The sequence below is a fragment of the Podarcis raffonei genome, chromosome 10 (genome assembly GCF_027172205.1).
Source record: "Podarcis raffonei isolate rPodRaf1 chromosome 10, rPodRaf1.pri, whole genome shotgun sequence".
NCBI lineage: Eukaryota > Metazoa > Chordata > Lepidosauria > Squamata > Lacertidae > Podarcis > Podarcis raffonei.
Genome location: NC_070611.1, coordinates 45,648,353 through 45,655,743, shown reverse-complemented (window position 1 = coordinate 45,655,743; position 7,391 = coordinate 45,648,353).

The window sequence follows — 7,391 nt, the reverse complement described above, 5'->3', positions numbered from 1 at the left end:
CTGAGGTTTGCCTCTGTGCAGTGTGCATAGCCGTGACAATGCTGGCAAATCGAAAATTCTTAACTGATTACTGTCCCTTTTTTAGTTTGAAAACCAGTTAGAGAGAGAAGACAGATGTGACCTGTATAGAGCAGTGAGATTTGTTTGGAACAAGCTTCATCTTGTTCAAGCATGTTCTTTAAAAACAAACAAAATAAAATATCAAAAAAACTGTTTTGCAAGTTTGCAGCCCAAGCCAGGTGTGCATGTGGCCAGGGTCGGAGGAAGGGAGGTGCGATGGGGGCAGGTTGCCCCAGGTGTCTTCGCTCGGGGGGGGGTGACATTTGGTGTGCTGCCGAAGCCTACCCCAAGCCGTCGGGGGAAGGGGGAGCTGCGCCACTTTGCTGGCAGCATTCCCCCCTTCCCCCTTCGTTTTGACAACTGGGGGGGGCGAATGTCCGCCCTCAGTGGCTCCCTCCACCCCCAGCTGCAGGGCGCGTGCACCGCTCTGTGCACCCAAGTGGCTATCCTGCACCTGGGAGGGCACCCTCTGTGCCGCGTTCTGACCCCCTCGGAAGCACGCCCACCCTGGGCAGCGCAGGCATATGCTCCGCCGCTGCATGTGGCATTGATAGGATGGCAACTACAACAATACACACACACACACACACACAGTTTTCCGCTTTAAAAAACACTTTTGTCCTTTTTTCATTAACAGAATAAGGCAAGGCTGATTTCTGAGCCAGCATTGAATTCACTGGTATGCAGATCTCATTAAGCTGAGAAGCAGGGAAGAATTCACTGGATGTTTTACTCAACTAAGCTACGCAACTATGTTTTACTCAAAATAGACCCATTGAAACTAACGAACCTCACTTAAATTAGGTCCAGTAATTTCACTGGGTGTAGTCTGAATAAAACACCCTCTCTCCCCCTGTGGCTCCAAAACATACTCTCTATATATTACATCTGTTTTTCCCAAATTTGTCACAGAACCTATACAAATACTTAATGGCAATTACATTCCCTCACAATGGCAATGCCTGGCATGTCCGCCCCGCCTTGCTAAACATCTTTCTTATGAAAACAACACAAGTTTAAGCTCTCCTGGCTGGATGTTGCCCAGCAAGGAAGATGCAACGTTGTAAGAGACAAGGCATTGCTGAGTTCAAAGTCATTCTCATTGTGAACTTTAGATACTAATTCTCTTCATTTGAGTTAATTTATAATGAGAATTGCTTTTGATGTGAAAGCTTGTCAACTTGATTATCTTTCTGGTGAACTTGTACTATCTAATTATAATGAAAAGTAGGTGAGGCTGAGGAGGGAATATAATAATTCTATTTTTCAGACTCTTAATAACACATCTTTCCCCACACATAACCTCCCCCACTGCTCCATTAATGCACATGGTTCTTACTTGTGGTTCCTAGTAGTGCTTTCTTGTGAACTTTATCTGAATTAATCAGCAAGGCAGCCTCCTAATACAAAACTGAGGCTGAGGTGTTCTTTGTATTGTTTTGCTGAACTAGGATAACAATTAACTTGTGCTTTGAAGCATCAGCTGGCAAGGTGTTTAGTTGGGTCCAGAATAGCAGAAGTGTATTATTTTTCCATTTGTGTCTGAAACACAGTAATAACATGATTATTGGAATACTGTATTTTGTACGACAAAATATGTAAATACACTTTAATATTAATCTCAGTCCTCCTGGAGTAATAAGTGCTTTCACTGTAACCTCTGCAAACTCATTAAGATATTTTAATGTAGCATGGTTTGAGGATTTTGTTTCTTAGAAAACTGCAGAAATCAAGCAAAATTAAATTATTGTAGAGCTTTGGTTTGTGATGCTATTTACAAAATGTTTAATAAACCACAAAAAGCAGAGACACTGAGAATTGGCATGGGAGCTATTTCTGTGGTCACTGAGTTTATTCATAATCATGCTCAACTGGTTTTGTTTGGAGGCAAGCCTATCTTGCCAGTTAGCAGTATCCTCATGCATTAATTCCTGTTGACAAAAAGCACATGATGATTTCAGAAACGCAAACTACTCTGAATGTTGTGTTGATACGTGCTCTTTGCACCAGCCTGGTGTGAATTGTCATTCAGCACACTATACATTAGGTTTATGGTAGCTTAGCCATAAAAAAATGGTAGATGAATTTGGAAATATTTTTTTTTTGTCAGTATTCTACATTGGCATCTGTTGCATGCAACATACTTCCCTTAGTATTTCTCCAGCTTAGTGACATTATTTCTGCTGTTAAAACTCCATTATCATTGGCATGGAAAGCTTGGTCTGCTTATAACGTAGCTGGATACAGTGTCCCTTTAAAAATATGTTCTCAGATAATCCTGCAGCGTAGCTATGTTATTTTTCCATAGTTAGAGAGATTAACTACTCAGGAGTTTCATTGTCTTTAGTTCATTCTGTTCATTTGGAGCAGCAGGTGAGTGTTTATCTCCATTTGTCATTAAACAGGGGAAATGTGACTGCAATATAAAATGTGACCTTTTTTGGTCAAAACTTCTCCTTGTTTTTGCTGTATAACATTTGCATTTCTCTTTGATGTGTTCCAGTATGTACTGAGTGAAAGTGTGTAGATTAGTATATAAAATGCTTTTCAGTCATGGATTTTAAGGCACTACATAGTAGGATCGTTACCATTTATAAAAACATCAGGGTAAAAATGTCTATCCCTACCCGTTTTTTTTCCTGTACACACAAATGAATAATGGATGACTGTTGAAAGGACTTAAAAATGATAATCCTGGTAAGAAAAAAAAACACATTTTCATATTCAAAGCCTACCTGGTATTCATTTTTATGACACTTTCTAAATGATAGAATTAAGGATATGAGCTCTCTGATGGTGGATTGTCTGGGTATGTAAGTCTCTCTGCTAAGTGTCTTTTTAAAAAGAATGCTTTTGTTTTAAAAATGTAAAGTTTTGACTGTATTGAATTGTTGGATTTTCCCCCCTTAAAAAAATAAAGTGTATATTCTACTAAGTACAAGATATAGTCACTGCAGTATATTGTTTGCAAACTGTCACCAGAACATAAAGATGTGGTGCAGATCCTTCAGCTGTCTCTGATGTCTGTCTGTAGGAGTTGGTGTCAATAATCACTTTCAGAAGTCTGGCTGTACCCTTGCTTCCTATATTTACAAGCTAATTCTGGCCATGAATGAACACAAAAGTTTATTTTATTTATATTTATTTCTCCTCATGTTTTTACCTTGTGAGTGTATCAGAAATACAGGCATACCTCAGAGATATTCCAGACCACTGTATTAAAACAAATATCACAGTAAAGGGAGTCAAACTTCTTTCTTTTCTTTCCCAGTGCATATAAAAGCGTTGTTTATACTTTAATGCAGTCTATTAAGCCAGACCCCCTGGCTGCAGGTGTGAGAGGGGAAAACCCTGCTCCAGCCCTAGCCCCCACCACTCCAGCGCCCAGAAGAAGAAGCAGCGTCAGGGAGCGAGCTTTCCCTGCAAGCAGCCCGGCTTGCTGCAACTACAGCCAATATCTGTGGAGCGCAATAAAGCTGAACAGGGTTGCTTCTCCCGAGAAAGAAAAGCAAGTTCCACGTACTGCGCTTCTTAAAATGTGTGTGGGCAAAGTCACATCTTGAGTAATCCCTCCTGAAGCACTTAACACTCCTAATGTTTATGGAAACCACCTATTTCACAAATGGTCTCCCGCAGCCTTTTGTTGAAAATCTTGAAACAAAAGGCAAAAAATTAATCTGTTCCTATATACTGGAACTGCCTTAAAAGGGGAGTGGGGATGGGACCTTTTGTGGGAATTAAAACTTCACATGCTGTAAAGAATCTATCGACTGTCTCTGAAGCACCACTAATCAATAGTAAGTTAATCTTCTTAAGCACCAGAAAGGGTTGCTTAAAAGAGTATTAAAAGCTTTCCCTAGAGCATAAGTACTGAAGTCAGATGCCAATCATGCAAGTCAAATTACATCCTATGCAGACAGAAAGAGAACATTAAATTGCCTACTGGAGCTAGTCATGCCACAAGTCGCTTACTGCTTTCTTAGCAATGAAGTCAGTTTCCAGTATGGTAAAAACAGGGGTCAGCAAACTTTCTGCAGGGGTCCGGTCCACTGTCCCTCAAGACCTTAGGGGGGGCAGACTATATTTTGAAGGGGGGGAATGAACAAATTCCTATGCCCCACAAATAACCCAGAGATGCATTTTAAATAAAAGGACACATTCTACTCATGTAAAAACACACTGATTCCCGAACCGTCCGTGGGCCGGATTTAGAAGGCGATTGGGCCAGCTCCAGCTCCCAGGCCTTAGTTTGCCTACCCATGGGTAAGAAGATGTGGCAAACATGAACAAAGAGACAAAAAAAAAATCCCCACTTAGTAGAGTTTGCAGAACATGATACCTAGACTGCCCCCCCCCCAGCCGGATACCTGCCTCTTGCCCTCTGCTGATGGGCAGTAGGAGTTTTGTGGTAGTATTTGGCATTAAGATAGCAACTATTGATCATAAATGTTCTCGGGTTTTTGTTTTTGACAAATGGGGTTTGGATATGGAGGTAGAAGAAAGACAAAAGATTCAAACTTGGCTATCTTCGTGCAGCTTGAGCTAAATATGGTTTTTAAATGACAAAGTGTAGAAATCTTTGGGACTCGGAAGTCTGTGAGGATGATAAGCAGTGCTATGCCTCAAAAAACTAGAATTAATAAAAATTATTCATTAAAAAAATGGTGATATCCAGGGTTGGTCAAACTCTTGAGTGGATAAATTGAAATCACTGTAATTACGTCCATTGATTTTGATGACTTGCACACATCATCCACAATAACTGGGTTAGACTGTCTCCTTTCCGACAAGAGTGCTAAATGTTTCCAAAGGGACCTTTGCGGAAATCTTGGGTAAGATTAAAAAATGCTTTTTTTCAAAGAATTGAAGGTGGTTTGAAAGATAGATTGCTGCCGTGTGTGTGTGTGTGTGTGGTTTGTGTGTGTGTATACGCGCACGCACACACACACTATCCTTTTGACTCTGCTTAAACAGGTTTTACAGGATTTTGTATTGGTTGCAAAAAACCTGCTTGATAAGAGGCAACAACGAAATCAATGAAATATCTGTCTTTCTTGGAAACAATTTCTCCAACCACTTCCAGCTTTTAAACTATTGTCTTTCTCCAACCTTGGAAATCAGTCTCTATTTTCCACTTTCTTTCATCTGACATTTGGTTGTAATGAGACACCATGGTGATACATTTCAGCTCTTCACAGTTGTCCCCTTGCAACTAAAGGAGCTATCTTCTACATCAACCCCAGTCATACCACTGGCCCTTCTTCCAAACCAAATAGTTTTATTTAAATTGTGTTTATATATTTGATCTATTTGTAAGCTGGCTTTAAGAGTCAAACCCTGTTAAGGTGGCTTCTGTTAAATAATACAAATACAATATCATCAAAAAATTACAGACATTTAATAAGCCAGTGGCAATAAACATCCAGCCACCCCCCACCCCATCACACATATATAGCCAAAATCAACTGCAGCAAGAAAAAATAAATTCAAGGAAAGGCCAGTGTGAGCAGGTATGTTTTCAACCCTTTCCTAAAGTCCTGAAATGTTGTGGTCTGAAGGAGCCCAGCTGGTGAGCTATGGTGACAATACAGAGAATGCCCTTTCATACTCATCAGTTTAATTGCTCTGGGTGTCAGGCAGGTGAGAATGACTTAAAGGTGTGGGCAGGCTGGAAGGGAAGCAAGGAATAATAGAGTTTCATTAAAATTTAATTGTGTGATGAGAAAATGTATACTCAGAGTCGTAAAGTGATTTCTTGCTCTTTATTCAGCTCATAGTGGTGAGGAGGAATGAATGAATGTCCCCTCAAAGTATCTGCTTTATATACATTATTTACACAATGGGCTGCACATGATTGGCTAATTCCAGAATTCTACTGTAAGCCAATCAGGTTGTGGATTCACTTCTATCTGGAGCATGATTGGGTAGTTCCTGCCAACCAATCATACTGCTGCATTGTTCTAGGACCAATCAGACTGCTGCATTCTGAATCCTATTGCTCTAGGACCAATCAGACTGCTGCAGTTTGGATCTATTCAACTCAGTACATAACACCCCTCCCCTCTAAGTTCCAGTCCTGCCCGGGAGGTCGCATTCATAGTCCTCGAGGTACGCCGGCGGCCTACGTGTGCGTTGCGGCCTGGGGTGTTCCCTGGTCCGGGGTTCAGGTTCTGGCTCGTGTTCCAAGGATGCTGGCTGTGATGGGGCTGTTTGGTCTGGCGCAACCGGCTCGCTCAGTCGTGGTTCTGGTTCCGGTGTCCTTTCGGCCTCGCAGGTCCTTTCTGTATTTACTGATTCTGCCTCTCCTGCTGGCCCCTCGTGCTCTATGGGCCTCACTGCCCCACTGTTCCCTTGGGACTCCTCTGCCCTTTCCTCCTCCTGGTTTTCTCCCGGGAATTGTCGCCGTATCTGGTCGCAGTGGCGGCGCCAGCATTGCCCCCCATCTGTTAGCACCTCGTACAACACGGGGCCAGTGACCCTGGTGACTGTGGCGGGTACCCATGCTGGGCCTGCCCCAAAATTCTTTGCGTACACTGGGTCCTGAGCCTCGAAGGTCCGGGGGTTCTTGCCTTCCCCCACCACTACCTCATCCTGAGCTCTATCGGGGTGAAGGCGGTCCAATCTGATTGCAAGGCGCCGACCCATTAGTAGTTCAGCGGGGCTCCGGCCAGTCGTTGAGCTGGGGGTGCTGTGCTGTGCTAGAAGGAATGTGGCAAGGCGGTACTCCCAATCCCCTTGCGTCATGCGGCGAAGGGTGTCCTTGGTGGTCCGCACCATGCGTTCTGCTTGGCCATTGGTGGCAGGGTGGAATGGCGCCGAACGGATGTGGCGGATGGCGTTCTGCGCTGTGAAGGTTTGGAATTCTGACGTAAATGCAGTCCCGTTGTCTGAGACGAGAGTGTCAGGGAGCCTGTGGGTTGCAAACAGCCTGCGTAGTACCCGGATGGCTGCGGACGTAGAAGTGGACGGTACCAGTGCGACTTCCAGCCATTTGGTGTAGGAGTCCACCACTATGAAGAATGTTTTCCCCTGAAAGGGGCCAGCGAAGTCCACATGCAGGCGTGACCATGGTGCTCGGGCGGACTCCCAGGACTGGACTGGGGCCCTTGGGGGATCTGGGCGGGATTCTTGGCAGGCCTGGCAGTGTTTGACCCAGGCCTCTATCTCTCCATCAATCCCTGGCCACCACACATAACTCCTGGCAAGGGCCTTCATTCTTACTACCCCTGGGTGTGTCTCGTGTAGGGCTGTGAGGACCCTTTTGCGGAGGGGCTGGGGAACAACGACCCTGCTTCCCCATAACAGGCACCCCTTGTGGGCCGACAGTTCAT